The sequence below is a fragment of the Labrus bergylta genome, chromosome 13 (genome assembly GCF_963930695.1).
Source record: "Labrus bergylta chromosome 13, fLabBer1.1, whole genome shotgun sequence".
In the NCBI taxonomy this organism is placed as follows: Eukaryota; Metazoa; Chordata; class Actinopteri; order Labriformes; family Labridae; genus Labrus; species Labrus bergylta.
In genome coordinates, this window is record NC_089207.1 from 7,204,023 (window position 1) to 7,224,637 (window position 20,615).

Sequence of the window (20,615 nt, forward strand, 5' to 3'; positions counted from 1 at the left end):
AAATAACCCTTTAACAACCTGTTCATTCGCTTACGGCCATACCACCCTGAACACGCCCGATCTCGTCCGATCTCGGAAGCTAAGCAGGGTCGGGCCTGGTTAGTACTTGGATGGGAGACCGCCTGGGAATACCAGGTGCTGTAAGCTTTTAATACCTCCTTTAGCCAGAAGAGGGCGCTGTTGCCTCACTAGTGGAGAAAGGACTGAGAGAAACAGGCCAGTGGAAAATGAAACATGATTTTATTTGGCAGTCTGTCCTCTTTTTTTTTGTTGCAATTTTCATCAATGTTTTCAGTGAGTATTAATACATATTACGCTCTCTGGAGGCTGTTTTCAAAGTTCAGTTTTACATTCAAAAAGTACATGTAGCCTACTTACGTAAGGACTACTGCATTAACATATTTTAATTACTTGTACTTAGGTTACTCTTTACTTCCCCACAACACTCTGGTAGCCATATTATACATTTGATTCAACTGGAAATATTCACCATCATTATAAATGTTTTCACATCAATAATAAACATTTACACCAAATCAGGAATTATTATAAATGATTACTATTAAGATTGAATTTAAAAAAAACCTGCAAACAAGTGATGCTTACTTATCAATCAATATTTTTTCAGAATCAATTGACGATTTTTCAGAAGTTGACCATTTTGCATCGTCACTTTTACTGTGGATTTATTAAGGTTTTCAATACTGCAAACTTGTGAACAGTGAACAGCAGAAATAAGTTTAAATGTTGCATTAAGGCACACAAGATTTAGGATTATTATAGTAGCCTAAGCAGTGATTGATTAAGATATAAGGGACAACTCGAAATTATGTTTTTATCACCACTTACTTGTTTTGAGGTAATCTTGAATGACAAATGAATAAATCAGCCATTGCAATGTTTCATGTAGAAATCATAACCCTGTGGGGCATACATATTTGATCCCCTCACATTCTCCATTGTAACTAATCATTAAAAAAAACAATCCTCCATTAGGAATCACAAAGGAACACTTACTAATTATATGAAAATTCATAATTATTACAATCAGTCCCTATATATGCTATAGATGATCCCCAATCAAAATTCAGTGTAAGCTACTTTGTAGGAAAGTAGAAGCAATGATAGACAAATAAAAAAAGAACTGCAGTGCATAGCAGGAGGTTACAGCGCCCCCTGCTGGCTGAAGCAGGTATTAAAAGCTTACAGCACCTGGGATTCCCAGGCGGTCTCCCATCCAAGTACTAACCAGGCCAGTTTTGAAAGAGGGAAGTTAATCTTCACGGAATCGGTTTGTTCAATGTGTTTATCAGACGTTTGAACGTTCAGTTTGCCCGCAAGTCGTGAAACAAGTCTTAAAAACAAGCTGCAAGTCTTTAGTTAACTCCCAGCGTCAAAGTATTGCTGAATCTAGTAAGATTAAGTGTAAGTCTATCCATAGGCCCACACGTTTGAGTAGAAAAGTAATAAAATCAACTAGGTCATAGTCACTTGCTCTAATTTTGGCGAGGTGTTACTTTAAACCTAAGTATGTATAAATAACCCTTTAACAACCTGTTCATTCGCTTACGGCCATACCACCCTCAACACGCCCGATCTCGTCCGATCTCGGAAGCTAAGCAGGGGCGGGCCTGGTTAGTACTTGGATGGGAGACCGCCTGGGAATACCAGGTGCTGTAAGCTTTTAATACCTCCTTTAGCCAGAAGAGGGCGCTGTTGCCTCACTAGTGGAGAAAGGACTGAGAGAAACAGGCCAGTGGAAAATGAAACATGATTTTATTTGGCAGTCTGTCCTCTCTTTTTTTTTTGTTGTTGCAATTTTCATCAATGTTTTCAGTGAGTATTAATACATATTACGCTCTCTGGAGGCTGTTTTCAAAGTTCAGTTTTACATTCAAAAAGTACATGTAGCCTACTTAAGTAAGGACTATTGCATTAACATATTTTAATTACTTGTACTTAGGATACTCTTTACTTCCCCACAACACTCTGGTAGCCATATTATACATTTGATTCAACTGGAAATATTCACCATCATTATAAATGTTTTCACATCAATAATAAACATTTACACCAAATCAGGAATTATTATAAATGATTACTATTAAGATTGAATTTAAAAAAAACCTGCAAACAAGTGATGCTTACTTATCAATCAATATTTTTTCAGAATCAATTGACGATTTTTCAGAAGTTGACCATTTTGCATCGTCACTTTTACTGTGGATTTATTAAGGTTTTCAATACTGCAAACTTGTGAACAGTGAACAGCAGAAATAAGTTTAAATGTTGCATTAAGGCACACAAGATTTAGGATTATTATAGTAGCCTAAGCAGTGATTGATTAAGATATAAGGGACAACTCGAAATTATGTTTTTATCACCACTTACTTGTTTTGAGGTAATCTTGAATGACAAATGAATAAATCAGCCATTGCAATGTTTCATGTAGAAATCATAACCCTGTGGGGCATACATATTTGATCCCCTCACATTCTCCATTGTAACTAATCATTAAAAAAACAATCCTCCATTAGGAATCACAAAGGAACACTTACTAATTATATGAAAATTCATAATTATTACAATCAGTCCCTATATATGCTATAGATGATCCCCAATCAAAATTCAGTGTAAGCTACTTTGTAGGAAAGTAGAAGCAATGATAGACAAATAAAAAAAGAACTGCAGTGCATAGCAGGAGGTTACAGCGCCCCCTGCTGGCTGAAGCAGGTATTAAAAGCTTACAGCACCTGGGATTCCCAGGCGGTCTCCCATCCAAGTACTAACCAGGCCAGTTTTGAAAGAGGGAAGTTAATCTTCACGGAATCGGTTTGTTCAATGTGTTTATCAGACGTTTGAACGTTCAGTTTGCCCGCAAGTCGTGAAACAAGTCTTAAAAACAAGCTGCAAGTCTTTAGTTAACTCCCAGCGTCAAAGTATTGCTGAATCTAGTAAGATTAAGTGTAAGTCTATCCATAGGCCCACACGTTTGAGTAGAAAAGTAATAAAATCAACTAGGTCATAGTCACTTGCTCTAATTTTGGCGAGGTGTTACTTTAAACCTAAGTATGTATAAATAACCCTTTAACAACCTGTTCATTCACTTACGGCCATACCACCCTGAACACGCCCGATCTCGTCCGATCTCAGAAGCTAAGCAGGGTCGGGCCTGGTTAGTACTTGGATGGGAGACCACCTGGGAATACCAGGTGCTGTAAGCTTTTAATACCTCCTTTAGCCAGAAGAGGGCGCTGTTGCCTCACTAGTGGAGAAAGGACTGAGAGAAACAGGCCAGTGGAAAATGAAACATGATTTTATTTGGCAGTCTGTCCTCTCTTTTTTTTTTGTTGTTGCAATTTTCATCAATGTTTTCAGTGAGTATTAATACATATTACGCTCTCTGGAGGCTGTTTTCAAAGTTCAGTTTTACATTCAAAAAGTACATGTAGCCTACTTAAGTAAGGACTATTGCATTAACATATTTTAATTACTTGTACTTAGGATACTCTTTACTTCCCCACAACACTCTGGTAGCCATATTATACATTTGATTCAACTGGAAATATTCACCATCATTATAAATGTTTTCACATCAATAATAAACATTTACACCAAATCAGGAATTATTATAAATGATTACTATTAAGATTGAATTAAAAAAAAACCTGCAAACAAGTGATGCTTACTTATCAATCAATATTTTTTCAGAATCAATTGACGATTTTTCAGAAGTTGACCATTTTGCATCGTCACTTTTACTGTGGATTTATTAAGGTTTTCAATACTGCAAACTTGTGAACAGTGAACAGCAGAAATAAGTTTAAATGTTGCATTAAGGCACACAAGATTTAGGATTATTATAGTAGCCTAAGCAGTGATTGATTAAGATATAAGGGACAACTCGAAATTATGTTTTTATCACCACTTACTTGTTTTGAGGTAATCTTGAATGACAAATGAATAAATCAGCCATTGCAATGTTTCATGTAGAAATCATAACCCTGTGGGGCATACATATTTGATCCCCTCACATTCTCCATTGTAACTAATCATTAAAAAAAACAATCCTCCATTAGGAATCACAAAGGAACACTTACTAATTATATGAAAATTCATAATTATTACAATCAGTCCCTATATATGCTATAGATGATCCCCAATCAAAATTCAGTGTAAGCTACTTTGTAGGAAAGTAGAAGCAATGATAGACAAATAAAAAAAGAACTGCAGTGCATAGCAGGAGGTTACAGCGCCCCCTGCTGGCTGAAGCAGGTATTAAAAGCTTACAGCACCTGGGATTCCCAGGCGGTCTCCCATCCAAGTACTAACCAGGCCAGTTTTGAAAGAGGGAAGTTAATCTTCACGGAATCGGTTTGTTCAATGTGTTTATCAGACGTTTGAACGTTCAGTTTGCCCGCAAGTCGTGAAACAAGTCTTAAAAACAAGCTGCAAGTCTTTAGTTAACTCCCAGCGTCAAAGTATTGCTGAATCTAGTAAGATTAAGTGTAAGTCTATCCATAGGCCCACATGTTTGAGTAGAAAAGTAATAAAATCAACTAGGTCATAGTCACTTGCTCTAATTTTGGCGAGGTGTTACTTTAAACCTAAGTATGTATAAATAACCCTTTAACAACCTGTTCATTCGCTTACGGCCATACCACCCTGAACACGCCCGATCTCGTCCGATCTCGGAAGCTAAGCAGGGTCGGGCCTGGTTAGTACTTGGATGGGAGACCGCCTGGGAATACCAGGTGCTGTAAGCTTTTAATACCTCCTTTAGCCAGAAGAGGGCGCTGTTGCCTCACTAGTGGAGAAAGGACTGAGAGAAACAGGCCAGTGGAAAATGAAACATGATTTTATTTGGCAGTCTGTCCTCTTTTTTTTTGTTGCAATTTTCATCAATGTTTTCAGTGAGTATTAATACATATTACGCTCTCTGGAGGCTGTTTTCAAAGTTCAGTTTTACATTCAAAAAGTACATGTAGCCTACTTACGTAAGGACTACTGCATTAACATATTTTAATTACTTGTACTTAGGTTACTCTTTACTTCCCCACAACACTCTGGTAGCCATATTATACATTTGATTCAACTGGAAATATTCACCATCATTATAAATGTTTTCACATCAATAATAAACATTTACACCAAATCAGGAATTATTATAAATGATTACTATTAAGATTGAATTTAAAAAAAACCTGCAAACAAGTGATGCTTACTTATCAATCAATATTTTTTCAGAATCAATTGACGATTTTTCAGAAGTTGACCATTTTGCATCGTCACTTTTACTGTGGATTTATTAAGGTTTTCAATACTGCAAACTTGTGAACAGTGAACAGCAGAAATAAGTTTAAATGTTGCATTAAGGCACACAAGATTTAGGATTATTATAGTAGCCTAAGCAGTGATTGATTAAGATATAAGGGACAACTCGAAATTATGTTTTTATCACCACTTACTTGTTTTGAGGTAATCTTGAATGACAAATGAATAAATCAGCCATTGCAATGTTTCATGTAGAAATCATAACCCTGTGGGGCATACATATTTGATCCCCTCACATTCTCCATTGTAACTAATCATTAAAAAAACAATCCTCCATTAGGAATCACAAAGGAACACTTACTAATTATATGAAAATTCATAATTATTACAATCAGTCCCTATATATGCTATAGATGATCCCCAATCAAAATTCAGTGTAAGCTACTTTGTAGGAAAGTAGAAGCAATGATAGACAAATAAAAAAAGAACTGCAGTGCATAGCAGGAGGTTACAGCGCCCCCTGCTGGCTGAAGCAGGTATTAAAAGCTTACAGCACCTGGGATTCCCAGGCGGTCTCCCATCCAAGTACTAACCAGGCCAGTTTTGAAAGAGGGAAGTTAATCTTCACGGAATCGGTTTGTTCAATGTGTTTATCAGACGTTTGAACGTTCAGTTTGCCCGCAAGTCGTGAAACAAGTCTTAAAAACAAGCTGCAAGTCTTTAGTTAACTCCCAGCGTCAAAGTATTGCTGAATCTAGTAAGATTAAGTGTAAGTCTATCCATAGGCCCACACGTTTGAGTAGAAAAGTAATAAAATCAACTAGGTCATAGTCACTTGCTCTAATTTTGGCGAGGTGTTACTTTAAACCTAAGTATGTATAAATAACCCTTTAACAACCTGTTCATTCGCTTACGGCCATACCACCCTGAACACGCCCGATCTCGTCCGATCTCAGAAGCTAAGCAGGGTCGGGCCTGGTTAGTACTTGGATGGGAGACCGCCTGGGAATACCAGGTGCTGTAAGCTTTTAATACCTCCTTTAGCCAGAAGAGGGCGCTGTTGCCTCACTAGTGGAGAAAGGACTGAGAGAAACAGGCCAGTGGAAAATGAAACATGATTTTATTTGGCAGTCTGTCCTCTCTTTTTTTTTTGTTGTTGCAATTTTCATCAATGTTTTCAGTGAGTATTAATACATATTACGCTCTCTGGAGGCTGTTTTCAAAGTTCAGTTTTACATTCAAAAAGTACATGTAGCCTACTTAAGTAAGGACTACTGCATTAACATATTTTAATTACTTGTACTTAGGTTACTCTTTACTTCCCCACAACACTCTGGTAGCCATATTATACATTTGATTCAACTGGAAATATTCACCATCATTATAAATGTTTTCACATCAATAATAAACATTTACACCAAATCAGGAATTATTATAAATGATTACTATTAAGATTGAATTTAAAAAAACCTGCAAACAAGTGATGCTTACTTATCAATCAATTGACGATTTTTCTGAAGTTGACCATTTCGCATCGTCACTTTTACTGTGGATTTATTAAGGTTTTCAATCCTGCAAACTTGTGAACAGTGAACAGCAGAAATAAGTTTAAATGTTGCATTAAGGCACACAAGATTTAGGATTATTATAGTAGCCTAAGCAGTGGTTGATTAAGATACAAGGGACAACTCGAAATTATGTTTTTATCACCACTTACTTGTTTTGAGGTAATCTTGAATGACAAATGAATAAATCAGCCATTGCAATGTTTCATGTAGAAATCATAACCCTGTGGGGCATACATATTTGATCCCCTCACATTCTCCATTGTAACTAATCATTAAAAAAAACAATCCTCCATTAGGAATCACAAAGGAACACTTACTAATTATATGAAAATTCATAATTATTACAATCAGTCCCTATATATGCTATAGATGATCCCCAATCAAAATTCAGTGTAAGCTACTTTGTAGGAAAGTAGAAGCAATGATAGACAAATAAAAAAAGAACTGCAGTGCATAGCAGGAGGTTACAGCGCCCCCTGCTGGCTGAAGCAGGTATTAAAAGCTTACAGCACCTGGGATTCCCAGGCGGTCTCCCATCCAAGTACTAACCAGGCCAGTTTTGAAAGAGGGAAGTTAATCTTCACGGAATCGGTTTGTTCAATGTGTTTATCAGACGTTTGAACGTTCAGTTTGCCCGCAAGTCGTGAAACAAGTCTTAAAAACAAGCTGCAAGTCTTTAGTTAACTCCCAGCGTCAAAGTATTGCTGAATCTAGTAAGATTAAGTGTAAGTCTATCCATAGGCCCACACGTTTGAGTAGAAAAGTAATAAAATCAACTAGGTCATAGTCACTTGCTCTAATTTTGGCGAGGTGTTACTTTAAACCTAAGTATGTATAAATAACCCTTTAACAACCTGTTCATTCGCTTACGGCCATACCACCCTGAACACGCCCGATCTCGTCCGATCTCGGAAGCTAAGCAGGGTCGGGCCTGGTTAGTACTTGGATGGGAGACCGCCTGGGAATACCAGGTGCTGTAAGCTTTTAATACCTCCTTTAGCCAGAAGAGGGCGCTGTTGCCTCACTAGTGGAGAAAGGACTGAGAGAAACAGGCCAGTGGAAAATGAAACATGATTTTATTTGGCAGTCTGTCCTCTCTTTTTTTTTTGTTGTTGCAATTTTCATCAATGTTTTCAGTGAGTATTAATACATATTACGCTCTCTGGAGGCTGTTTTCAAAGTTCAGTTTTACATTCAAAAAGTACATGTAGCCTACTTAAGTAAGGACTACTGCATTAACATATTTTAATTACTTGTACTTAGGTTACTCTTTACTTCCCCACAACACTCTGGTAGCCATATTATACATTTGATTCAACTGGAAATATTCACCATCATTATAAATGTTTTCACATCAATAATAAACATTTACACCAAATCAGGAATTATTATAAATGATTACTATTAAGATTGAATTTAAAAAAAACCTGCAAACAAGTGATGCTTACTTATCAATCAATTGACGATTTTTCTGAAGTTGACCATTTCGCATCGTCACTTTTACTGTGGATTTATTAAGGTTTTCAATCCTGCAAACTTCTGAACAGTGAACAGCAGAAATAAGTTTAAATGTTGCATTAAGGCACACAAGATTTAGGATTATTATAGTAGCCTAAGCAGTGGTTGATTAAGATACAAGGGACAACTCGAAATTATGTTTTTATCACCACTTACTTGTTTTGAGGTAATCTTGAATGACAAATGAATAAATCAGCCATTGCAATGTTTCATGTAGAAATCATAACCCTGTGGGGCATACATATTTGATCCCCTCACATTCTCCATTGTAACTAATCATTAAAAAAAACAATCCTCCATTAGGAATCACAAAGGAACACTTACTAATTATATGAAAATTCATAATTATTACAATCAGTCCCTATATATGCTATAGATGATCCCCAATCAAAATTCAGTGTAAGCTACTTTGTAGGAAAGTAGAAGCAATGATAGACAAATAAAAAAAGAACTGCAGTGCATAGCAGGAGGTTACAGCGCCCCCTGCTGGCTGAAGCAGGTATTAAAAGCTTACAGCACCTGGGATTCCCAGGCGGTCTCCCATCCAAGTACTAACCAGGCCAGTTTTGAAAGAGGGAAGTTAATCTTCACGGAATCGGTTTGTTCAATGTGTTTATCAGACGTTTGAACGTTCAGTTTGCCCGCAAGTCGTGAAACAAGTCTTAAAAACAAGCTGCAAGTCTTTAGTTAACTCCCAGCGTCAAAGTATTGCTGAATCTAGTAAGATTAAGTGTAAGTCTATCCATAGGCCCACACGTTTGAGTAGAAAAGTAATAAAATCAACTAGGTCATAGTCACTTGCTCTAATTTTGGCGAGGTGTTACTTTAAACCTAAGTATGTATAAATAACCCTTTAACAACCTGTTCATTCGCTTACGGCCATACCACCCTGAACACGCCCGATCTCGTCCGATCTCGGAAGCTAAGCAGGGTCGGGCCTGGTTAGTACTTGGATGGGAGACCGCCTGGGAATACCAGGTGCTGTAAGCTTTTAATACCTCCTTTAGCCAGAAGAGGGCGCTGTTGCCTCACTAGTGGAGAAAGGACTGAGAGAAACAGGCCAGTGGAAAATGAAACATGATTTTATTTGGCAGTCTGTCCTCTCTTTTTTTTTTGTTGTTGCAATTTTCATCAATGTTTTCAGTGAGTATTAATACATATTACGCTCTCTGGAGGCTGTTTTCAAAGTTCAGTTTTACATTCAAAAAGTACATGTAGCCTACTTAAGTAAGGACTACTGCATTAACATATTTTAATTACTTGTACTTAGGTTACTCTTTACTTCCCCACAACACTCTGGTAGCCATATTATACATTTGATTCAACTGGAAATATTCACCATCATTATAAATGTTTTCACATCAATAATAAACATTTACACCAAATCAGGAATTATTATAAATGATTACTATTAAGATTGAATTTAAAAAAAACCTGCAAACAAGTGATGCTTACTTATCAATCAATTGACGATTTTTCTGAAGTTGACCATTTCGCATCGTCACTTTTACTGTGGATTTATTAAGGTTTTCAATCCTGCAAACTTCTGAACAGTGAACAGCAGAAATAAGTTTAAATGTTGCATTAAGGCACACAAGATTTAGGATTATTATAGTAGCCTAAGCAGTGGTTGATTAAGATACAAGGGACAACTCGAAATTATGTTTTTATCACCACTTACTTGTTTTGAGGTAATCTTGAATGACAAATGAATAAATCAGCCATTGCAATGTTTCATGTAGAAATCATAACCCTGTGGGGCATACATATTTGATCCCCTCACATTCTCCATTGTAACTAATCATTAAAAAAAACAATCCTCCATTAGGAATCACAAAGGAACACTTACTAATTATATGAAAATTCATAATTATTACAATCAGTCCCTATATATGCTATAGATGATCCCCAATCAAAATTCAGTGTAAGCTACTTTGTAGGAAAGTAGAAGCAATGATAGACAAATAAAAAAAGAACTGCAGTGCATAGCAGGAGGATACAGCGCCCCCTGCTGGCTGAAGCAGGTATTAAAAGCTTACAGCACCTGGGATTCCCAGGCGGTCTCCCATCCAAGTACTAACCAGGCCAGTTTTGAAAGAGGGAAGTTAATCTTCACGGAATCGGTTTGTTCAATGTGTTTATCAGACGTTTGAACGTTCAGTTTGCCCGCAAGTCGTGAAACAAGTCTTAAAAACAAGCTGCAAGTCTTTAGTTAACTCCCAGCGTCAAAGTATTGCTGAATCTAGTAAGATTAAGTGTAAGTCTATCCATAGGCCCACACGTTTGAGTAGAAAAGTAATAAAATCAACTAGGTCATAGTCACTTGCTCTAATTTTGGCGAGGTGTTACTTTAAACCTAAGTATGTATAAATAACCCTTTAACAACCTGTTCATTCACTTACGGCCATACCACCCTGAACACGCCCGATCTCGTCCGATCTCGGAAGCTAAGCAGGGTCGGGCCTGGTTAGTACTTGGATGGGAGACCGCCTGGGAATACCAGGTGCTGTAAGCTTTTAATACCTCCTTTAGCCAGAAGAGGGCGCTGTTGCCTCACTAGTGGAGAAAGGACTGAGAGAAACAGGCCAGTGGAAAATGAAACATGATTTTATTTGGCAGTCTGTCCTCTCTTTTTTTTTTGTTGTTGCAATTTTCATCAATGTTTTCAGTGAGTATTAATACATATTACGCTCTCTGGAGGCTGTTTTCAAAGTTCAGTTTTACATTCAAAAAGTACATGTAGCCTACTTAAGTAAGGACTACTGCATTAACATATTTTAATTACTTGTACTTAGGTTACTCTTTACTTCCCCACAACACTCTGGTAGCCATATTATACATTTGATTCAACTGGAAATATTCACCATCATTATAAATGTTTTCACATCAATAATAAACATTTACACCAAATCAGGAATTATTATAAATGATTACTATTAAGATTGAATTTAAAAAAAACCTGCAAACAAGTGATGCTTACTTATCAATCAATATTTTTTCAGAATCAATTGACGATTTTTCTGAAGTTGACCATTTTGCATCGTCACTTTTACTGTGGATTTATTAAGGTTTTCAATACTGCAAACTTGTGAACAGTGAACAGCAGAAATAAGTTTAAATGTTGCATTAAGGCACACAAGATTTAGGATTATTATAGTAGCCTAAGCAGTGATTGATTAAGATATAAGGGACAACTCGAAATTATGTTTTTATCACCACTTACTTGTTTTGAGGTAATCTTGAATGACAAATGAATAAATCAGCCATTGCAATGTTTCATGTAGAAATCATAACCCTGTGGGGCATACATATTTGATCCCCTCACATTCTCCATTGTAACTAATCATTAAAAAAAACAATCCTCCATTAGGAATCACAAAGGAACACTTACTAATTATATGAAAATTCATAATTATTACAATCAGTCCCTATATATGCTATAGATGATCCCCAATCAAAATTCAGTGTAAGCTACTTTGTAGGAAAGTAGAAGCAATGATAGACAAATAAAAAAAGAACTGCAGTGCATAGCAGGAGGTTACAGCGCCCCCTGCTGGCTGAAGCAGGTATTAAAAGCTTACAGCACCTGGGATTCCCAGGCGGTCTCCCATCCAAGTACTAACCAGGCCAGTTTTGAAAGAGGGAAGTTAATCTTCACGGAATCGGTTTGTTCAATGTGTTTATCAGACGTTTGAACGTTCAGTTTGCCCGCAAGTCGTGAAACAAGTCTTAAAAACAAGCTGCAAGTCTTTAGTTAACTCCCAGCGTCAAAGTATTGCTGAATCTAGTAAGATTAAGTGTAAGTCTATCCATAGGCCCACACGTTTGAGTAGAAAAGTAATAAAATCAACTAGGTCATAGTCACTTGCTCTAATTTTGGCGAGGTGTTACTTTAAACCTAAGTATGTATAAATAACCCTTTAACAACCTGTTCATTCGCTTACGGCCATACCACCCTGAACACGCCCGATCTCGTCCGATCTCGGAAGCTAAGCAGGGTCGGGCCTGGTTAGTACTTGGATGGGAGACCGCCTGGGAATACCAGGTGCTGTAAGCTTTTAATACCTCCTTTAGCCAGAAGAGGGCGCTGTTGCCTCACTAGTGGAGAAAGGACTGAGAGAAACAGGCCAGTGGAAAATGAAACATGATTTTATTTGGCAGTCTGTCCTCTCTTTTTTTTTTGTTGTTGCAATTTTCATCAATGTTTTCAGTGAGTATTAATACATATTACGCTCTCTGGAGGCTGTTTTCAAAGTTCAGTTTTACATTCAAAAAGTACATGTAGCCTACTTAAGTAAGGACTACTGCATTAACATATTTTAATTACTTGTACTTAGGTTACTCTTTACTTCCCCACAACACTCTGGTAGCCATATTATACATTTGATTCAACTGGAAATATTCACCATCATTATAAATGTTTTCACATCAATAATAAACATTTACACCAAATCAGGAATTATTATAAATGATTACTATTAAGATTGAATTTAAAAAAAACCTGCAAACAAGTGATGCTTACTTATCAATCAATTGACGATTTTTCTGAAGTTGACCATTTCGCATCGTCACTTTTACTGTGGATTTATTAAGGTTTTCAATCCTGCAAACTTCTGAACAGTGAACAGCAGAAATAAGTTTAAATGTTGCATTAAGGCACACAAGATTTAGGATTATTATAGTAGCCTAAGCAGTGGTTGATTAAGATACAAGGGACAACTCGAAATTATGTTTTTATCACCACTTACTTGTTTTGAGGTAATCTTGAATGACAAATGAATAAATCAGCCATTGCAATGTTTCATGTAGAAATCATAACCCTGTGGGGCATACATATTTGATCCCCTCACATTCTCCATTGTAACTAATCATTAAAAAAAACAATCCTCCATTAGGAATCACAAAGGAACACTTACTAATTATATGAAAATTCATAATTATTACAATCAGTCCCTATATATGCTATAGATGATCCCCAATCAAAATTCAGTGTAAGCTACTTTGTAGGAAAGTAGAAGCAATGATAGACAAATAAAAAAAGAACTGCAGTGCATAGCAGGAGGATACAGCGCCCCCTGCTGGCTGAAGCAGGTATTAAAAGCTTACAGCACCTGGGATTCCCAGGCGGTCTCCCATCCAAGTACTAACCAGGCCAGTTTTGAAAGAGGGAAGTTAATCTTCACGGAATCGGTTTGTTCAATGTGTTTATCAGACGTTTGAACGTTCAGTTTGCCCGCAAGTCGTGAAACAAGTCTTAAAAACAAGCTGCAAGTCTTTAGTTAACTCCCAGCGTCAAAGTATTGCTGAATCTAGTAAGATTAAGTGTAAGTCTATCCATAGGCCCACACGTTTGAGTAGAAAAGTAATAAAATCAACTAGGTCATAGTCACTTGCTCTAATTTTGGCGAGGTGTTACTTTAAACCTAAGTATGTATAAATAACCCTTTAACAACCTGTTCATTCACTTACGGCCATACCACCCTGAACACGCCCGATCTCGTCCGATCTCGGAAGCTAAGCAGGGTCGGGCCTGGTTAGTACTTGGATGGGAGACCGCCTGGGAATACCAGGTGCTGTAAGCTTTTAATACCTCCTTTAGCCAGAAGAGGGCGCTGTTGCCTCACTAGTGGAGAAAGGACTGAGAGAAACAGGCCAGTGGAAAATGAAACATGATTTTATTTGGCAGTCTGTCCTCTCTTTTTTTTTTGTTGTTGCAATTTTCATCAATGTTTTCAGTGAGTATTAATACATATTACGCTCTCTGGAGGCTGTTTTCAAAGTTCAGTTTTACATTCAAAAAGTACATGTAGCCTACTTAAGTAAGGACTACTGCATTAACATATTTTAATTACTTGTACTTAGGTTACTCTTTACTTCCCCACAACACTCTGGTAGCCATATTATACATTTGATTCAACTGGAAATATTCACCATCATTATAAATGTTTTCACATCAATAATAAACATTTACACCAAATCAGGAATTATTATAAATGATTACTATTAAGATTGAATTTAAAAAAAACCTGCAAACAAGTGATGCTTACTTATCAATCAATATTTTTTCAGAATCAATTGACGATTTTTCTGAAGTTGACCATTTTGCATCGTCACTTTTACTGTGGATTTATTAAGGTTTTCAATACTGCAAACTTGTGAACAGTGAACAGCAGAAATAAGTTTAAATGTTGCATTAAGGCACACAAGATTTAGGATTATTATAGTAGCCTAAGCAGTGATTGATTAAGATATAAGGGACAACTCGAAATTATGTTTTTATCACCACTTACTTGTTTTGAGGTAATCTTGAATGACAAATGAATAAATCAGCCATTGCAATGTTTCATGTAGAAATCATAACCCTGTGGGGCATACATATTTGATCCCCTCACATTCTCCATTGTAACTAATCATTAAAAAAAACAATCCTCCATTAGGAATCACAAAGGAACACTTACTAATTATATGAAAATTCATAATTATTACAATCAGTCCCTATATATGCTATAGATGATCCCCAATCAAAATTCAGTGTAAGCTACTTTGTAGGAAAGTAGAAGCAATGATAGACAAATAAAAAAAGAACTGCAGTGCATAGCAGGAGGTTACAGCGCCCCCTGCTGGCTGAAGCAGGTATTAAAAGCTTACAGCACCTGGGATTCCCAGGCGGTCTCCCATCCAAGTACTAACCAGGCCAGTTTTGAAAGAGGGAAGTTAATCTTTACGGAATCGGTTTGTTCAATGTGTTTATCAGACGTTTGAACGTTCAGTTTGCCCGCAAGTCGTGAAACAAGTCTTAAAAACAAGCTGCAAGTCTTTAGTTAACTCCCAGCGTCAAAGTATTGCTGAATCTAGTAAGATTAAGTGTAAGTCTATCCATAGGCCCACACGTTTGAGTAGAAAAGTAATAAAATCAACTAGGTCATAGTCACTTGCTCTAATTTTGGCGAGGTGTTACTTTAAACCTAAGTATGTATAAATAACCCTTTAACAACCTGTTCATTCGCTTACGGCCATACCACCCTGAACACGCCCGATCTCGTCCGATCTCGGAAGCTAAGCAGGGTCGGGCCTGGTTAGTACTTGGATGGGAGACCGCCTGGGAATACCAGGTGCTGTAAGCTTTTAATACCTCCTTTAGCCAGAAGAGGGCGCTGTTGCCTCACTAGTGGAGAAAGGACTGAGAGAAACAGGCCAGTGGAAAATGAAACATGATTTTATTTGGCAGTCTGTCCTCTCTTTTTTTTTTGTTGTTGCAATTTTCATCAATGTTTTCAGTGAGTATTAATACATATTACGCTCTCTGGAGGCTGTTTTCAAAGTTCAGTTTTACATTCAAAAAGTACATGTAGCCTACTTAAGTAAGGACTACTGCATTAACATATTTTAATTACTTGTACTTAGGTTACTCTTTACTTCCCCACAACACTCTGGTAGCCATATTATACATTTGATTCAACTGGAAATATTCACCATCATTATAAATGTTTTCACATCAATAATAAACATTTACACCAAATCAGGAATTATTATAAATGATTACTATTAAGATTGAATTTAAAAAAAACCTGCAAACAAGTGATGCTTACTTATCAATCAATTGACGATTTTTCTGAAGTTGACCATTTCGCATCGTCACTTTTACTGTGGATTTATTAAGGTTTTCAATCCTGCAAACTTGTGTACAGTGAACAGCAGAAATAAGTTTAAATGTTGCATAAGGCACACAAGATTTAGGATTATTATAGTAGCCTAAGCAGTGATTGATTAAGATACAAGGGACAACTCGAAATTATGTTTTTATCACCACTTACTTGTTTTGAGGTAATCTTGAATGACAAATGAATAAATCAGCCATTGCAATGTTTCATGTAGAAATCATAACCCTGTGGGGCATACATATTTGATCCCCTCACATTCTCCATTGTAACTAATCATTAAAAAAAACAATCCTCCATTAGGAATCACAAAGGAACACTTACTAATTATATGAAAATTCATAATTATTACAATCAGTCCCTATATATGCTATAGATGATCCCCAATCAAAATTCAGTGTAAGCTACTTTGTAGGAAAGTAGAAGCAATGATAGACAAATAAAAAAAGAACTGCAGTGCATAGCAGGAGGTTACAGCGCCCCCTGCTGGCTGAAGCAGGTATTAAAAGCTTACAGCACCTGGGATTCCCAGGCGGTCTCCCATCCAAGTACTAACCAGGCCAGTTTTGAAAGAGGGAAGTTAATCTTCACGGAATCGGTTTGTTCAATGTGTTTATCAGACGTTTGAACGTTCAGTTTGCCCGCAAGTCGTGAAACAAGTCTTAAAAACAAGCTGCAAGTCTTTAGTTAACTCCCAGCGTCAAAGTATTGCTGAATCTAGTAAGATTAAGTGTAAGTCTATCCATAGGCCCACACGTTTGAGTAGAAAAGTAATAAAATCAACTAGGTCATAGTCACTTGCTCTAATTTTGGCGAGGTGTTACTTTAAACCTAAGTATGTATAAATAACCCTTTAACAACCTGTTCATTCGCTTACGGCCATACCACCCTGAACACGCCCGATCTCGTCCGATCTCGGAAGCTAAGCAGGGTCGGGCCTGGTTAGTACTTGGATGGGAGACCGCCTGGGAATACCAGGTGCTGTAAGCTTTTAATACCTCCTTTAGCCAGAAGAGGGCGCTGTTGCCTCACTAGTGGAGAAAGGACTGAGAGAAACAGGCCAGTGGAAAATGAAACATGATTTTATTTGGCAGTCTGTCCTCTCTTTTTTTTTTGTTGTTGCAATTTTCATCAATGTTTTCAGTGAGTATTAATACATATTACGCTCTCTGGAGGCTGTTTTCAAAGTTCAGTTTTACATTCAAAAAGTACATGTAGCCTACTTAAGTAAGGACTACTGCATTAACATATTTTAATTACTTGTACTTAGGTTACTCTTTACTTCCCCACAACACTCTGGTAGCCATATTATACATTTGATTCAACTGGAAATATTCACCATCATTATAAATGTTTTCACATCAATAATAAACATTTACACCAAATCAGGAATTATTATAAATGATTACTATTAAGATTGAATTTAAAAAAAACCTGCAAACAAGTGATGCTTACTTATCAATCAATATTTTTTCAGAATCAATTGACGATTTTTCAGAAGTTGACCATTTTGCATCGTCACTTTTACTGTGGATTTATTAAGGTTTTCAATACTGCAAACTTGTGAACAGTGAACAGCAGAAATAAGTTTAAATGTTGCATTAAGGCACACAAGATTTAGGATTATTATAGTAGCCTAAGCAGTGATTGATTAAGATATAAGGGACAACTCGAAATTATGTTTTTATCACCACTTACTTGTTTTGAGGTAATCTTGAATGACAAATGAATAAATCAGCCATTGCAATGTTTCATGTAGAAATCATAACCCTGTGGGGCATACATATTTGATCCCCTCACATTCTCCATTGTAACTAATCATTAAAAAAAACAATCCTCCATTAGGAATCACAAAGGAACACTTACTAATTATATGAAAATTCATAATTATTACAATCAGTCCCTATATATGCTATAGATGATCCCCAATCAAAATTCAGTGTAAGCTACTTTGTAGGAAAGTAGAAGCAATGATAGACAAATAAAAAAAGAACTGCAGTGCATAGCAGGAGGTTACAGCGCCCCCTGCTGGCTGAAGCAGGTATTAAAAGCTTACAGCACCTGGGATTCCCAGGCGGTCTCCCATCCAAGTACTAACCAGGCCAGTTTTGAAAGAGGGAAGTTAATCTTCACGGAATCGGTTTGTTCAATGTGTTTATCAGACGTTTGAACGTTCAGTTTGCCCGCAAGTCGTGAAACAAGTCTTAAAAACAAGCTGCAAGTCTTTAGTTAACTCCCAGCGTCAAAGTATTGCTGAATCTAGTAAGATTAAGTGTAAGTCTATCCATAGGCCCACACGTTTGAGTAGAAAAGTAATAAAATCAACTAGGTCATAGTCACTTGCTCTAATTTTGGCGAGGTGTTACTTTAAACCTAAGTATGTATAAATAACCCTTTAACAACCTGTTTATTCACTTACGGCCATACCACCCTGAACACGCCCGATCTCGTCCGATCTCGGAAGCTAAGCAGGGTCGGGCCTGGTTAGTACTTGGATGGGAGACCGCCTGGGAATACCAGGTGCTGTAAGCTTTTAATACCTCCTTTAGCCAGAAGAGGGCGCTGTTGCCTCACTAGTGGAGAAAGGACTGAGAGAAACAGGCCAGTGGAAAATGAAACATGATTTTATTTGGCAGTCTGTCCTATCTTTTTTTTTTGTTGTTGCAATTTTCATCAATGTTTTCAGTGAGTATTAATACATATTACGCTCTCTGGAGGCTGTTTTCAAAGTTCAGTTTTACATTCAAAAAGTACATGTAGCCTACTTAAGTAAGGACTACTGCATTAACATATTTTAATTACTTGTACTTAGGTTACTCTTTACTTCCCCACAACACTCTGGTAGCCATATTATACATTTGATTCAACTGGAAATATTCACCATCATTATAAATGTTTTCACATCAATAATAAACATTTACACCAAATCAGGAATTATTATAAATGATTACTATTAAGATTGAATTTTAAAAAAACCTGCAAACAAGTGATGCTTACTTATCAATCAATTGACGATTTTTCAGAAGTTGACCATTTTGCATCGTCACTTTTACTGTGGATTTATTAAGGTTTTCAATACTGCAAACTTGTGAACAGTGAACAGCAGAAATAAGTTTAAATGTTGCATTAAGGCACACAAGATTTAAGATTATTATAGTAGCCTAAGCAGTGATTGATTAAGATATAAGGGACAACTCGAAATTATGTTTTTATCACCACTTACTTGTTTTGAGGTAATCTTGAATGACAAATGAATAAATCAGCCATTGCAATGTTTCATGTAGAAATCATAACCCTGTGGGGCATACATATTTGATCCCCTCACATTCTCCATTGTAACTAATCATTAAAAAAAACAATCCTCCATTAGGAATCACAAAGGAACACTTACTAATTATATGAAAATTCATAATTATTACAATCAGTCCCTATATATGCTATAGATGATCCCCAATCAAAATTCAGTGTAAGCTACTTTGTAGGAAAGTAGAAGCAATGATAGACAAATAAAAAAAGAACTGCAGTGCATAGCAGGAGGTTACAGCGCCCCCTGCTGGCTGAAGCAGGTATTAAAAGCTTACAGCACCTGGGATTCCCAGGCGGTCTCCCATCCAAGTACTAACCAGGCCAGTTTTGAAAGAGGGAAGTTAATCTTCACGGAATCGGTTTGTTCAATGTGTTTATCAGACGTTTGAACGTTCAGTTTGCCCGCAAGTCGTGAAACAAGTCTTAAAAACAAGCTGCAAGTCTTTAGTTAACTCCCAGCGTCAAAGTATTGCTGAATCTAGTAAGATTAAGTGTAAGTCTATCCATAGGCCCACACGTTTGAGTAGAAAAGTAATAAAATCAACTAGGTCATAGTCACTTGCTCTAATTTTGGCGAGGTGTTACTTTAAACCTAAGTATGTATAAATAACCCTTTAACAACCTGTTCATTCGCTTACGGCCATACCACCCTGAACACGCCCGATCTCGTCCGATCTCGGAAGCTAAGCAGGGTCGGGCCTGGTTAGTACTTGGATGGGAGACCGCCTGGGAATACCAGGTGCTGTAAGCTTTTAATACCTCCTTTAGCCAGAAGAGGGCGCTGTTGCCTCACTAGTGGAGAAAGGACTGAGAGAAACAGGCCAGTGGAAAATGAAACATGATTTTATTTGGCAGTCTGTCCTCTCTTTTTTTTTTGTTGTTGCAATTTTCATCAATGTTTTCAGTGAGTATTAATACATATTACGCTCTCTGGAGGCTGTTTTCAAAGTTCAGTTTTACATTCAAAAAGTACATGTAGCCTACTTAAGTAAGGACTACTGCATTAACATATTTTAATTACTTGTACTTAGGTTACTCTTTACTTCCCCACAACACTCTGGTAGCCATATTATACATTTGATTCAACTGGAAATATTCACCATCATTATAAATGTTTTCACATCAATAATAAACATTTACACCAAATCAGGAATTATTATAAATGATTACTATTAAGATTGAATTTAAAAAAAACCTGCAAACAAGTGATGCTTACTTATCAATCAATATTTTTTCAGAATCAATTGACGATTTTTCAGAAGTTGACCATTTTGCATCGTCACTTTTACTG

General features: G+C 36.8%; 14 non-coding genes across 14 annotated transcripts; all 14 read left to right on the plus strand.

Annotated features, from left to right (window-relative positions):
• Nucleotides 1-28: 28 nt before the first annotated feature.
• LOC136181889 (5S ribosomal RNA) lies at nt 29-147 on the plus strand. Its single transcript, XR_010668205.1, has one exon. It is a non-coding gene; the product is annotated as a 5S ribosomal RNA (ribosomal RNA).
• Nucleotides 148-1,564: 1,417 nt separating this feature from the next.
• Nucleotides 1,565-1,683, plus strand: LOC136181754 (5S ribosomal RNA). Its single transcript, XR_010668101.1, has one exon. It is a non-coding gene; the product is annotated as a 5S ribosomal RNA (ribosomal RNA).
• A 1,422-nt stretch (nt 1,684-3,105) lies between these two features.
• Nucleotides 3,106-3,224, plus strand: LOC136181770 (5S ribosomal RNA). The gene has a single exon (XR_010668117.1). It is a non-coding gene; the product is annotated as a 5S ribosomal RNA (ribosomal RNA).
• A 1,423-nt stretch (nt 3,225-4,647) lies between these two features.
• Nucleotides 4,648-4,766, plus strand: LOC136181890 (5S ribosomal RNA). Its single transcript, XR_010668206.1, has one exon. It is a non-coding gene; the product is annotated as a 5S ribosomal RNA (ribosomal RNA).
• A 1,416-nt stretch (nt 4,767-6,182) lies between these two features.
• LOC136181638 (5S ribosomal RNA) lies at nt 6,183-6,301 on the plus strand. The gene has a single exon (XR_010667985.1). It is a non-coding gene; the product is annotated as a 5S ribosomal RNA (ribosomal RNA).
• Nucleotides 6,302-7,706: 1,405 nt separating this feature from the next.
• LOC136181891 (5S ribosomal RNA) lies at nt 7,707-7,825 on the plus strand. Its single transcript, XR_010668207.1, has one exon. It is a non-coding gene; the product is annotated as a 5S ribosomal RNA (ribosomal RNA).
• Nucleotides 7,826-9,231: 1,406 nt separating this feature from the next.
• LOC136181892 (5S ribosomal RNA) lies at nt 9,232-9,350 on the plus strand. Its single transcript, XR_010668208.1, has one exon. It is a non-coding gene; the product is annotated as a 5S ribosomal RNA (ribosomal RNA).
• A 1,406-nt stretch (nt 9,351-10,756) lies between these two features.
• Nucleotides 10,757-10,875, plus strand: LOC136181459 (5S ribosomal RNA). Its single transcript, XR_010667806.1, has one exon. It is a non-coding gene; the product is annotated as a 5S ribosomal RNA (ribosomal RNA).
• A 1,423-nt stretch (nt 10,876-12,298) lies between these two features.
• Nucleotides 12,299-12,417, plus strand: LOC136181894 (5S ribosomal RNA). The gene has a single exon (XR_010668210.1). It is a non-coding gene; the product is annotated as a 5S ribosomal RNA (ribosomal RNA).
• Nucleotides 12,418-13,823: 1,406 nt separating this feature from the next.
• LOC136181460 (5S ribosomal RNA) lies at nt 13,824-13,942 on the plus strand. Its single transcript, XR_010667807.1, has one exon. It is a non-coding gene; the product is annotated as a 5S ribosomal RNA (ribosomal RNA).
• A 1,423-nt stretch (nt 13,943-15,365) lies between these two features.
• LOC136181895 (5S ribosomal RNA) lies at nt 15,366-15,484 on the plus strand. The gene has a single exon (XR_010668211.1). It is a non-coding gene; the product is annotated as a 5S ribosomal RNA (ribosomal RNA).
• A 1,405-nt stretch (nt 15,485-16,889) lies between these two features.
• Nucleotides 16,890-17,008, plus strand: LOC136181896 (5S ribosomal RNA). Its single transcript, XR_010668212.1, has one exon. It is a non-coding gene; the product is annotated as a 5S ribosomal RNA (ribosomal RNA).
• A 1,423-nt stretch (nt 17,009-18,431) lies between these two features.
• LOC136181462 (5S ribosomal RNA) lies at nt 18,432-18,550 on the plus strand. Its single transcript, XR_010667809.1, has one exon. It is a non-coding gene; the product is annotated as a 5S ribosomal RNA (ribosomal RNA).
• A 1,406-nt stretch (nt 18,551-19,956) lies between these two features.
• On the plus strand, nt 19,957-20,075 carry LOC136181897 (5S ribosomal RNA). Its single transcript, XR_010668213.1, has one exon. It is a non-coding gene; the product is annotated as a 5S ribosomal RNA (ribosomal RNA).
• The last annotated feature ends 540 nt before the right edge of the window (nt 20,076-20,615 follow it).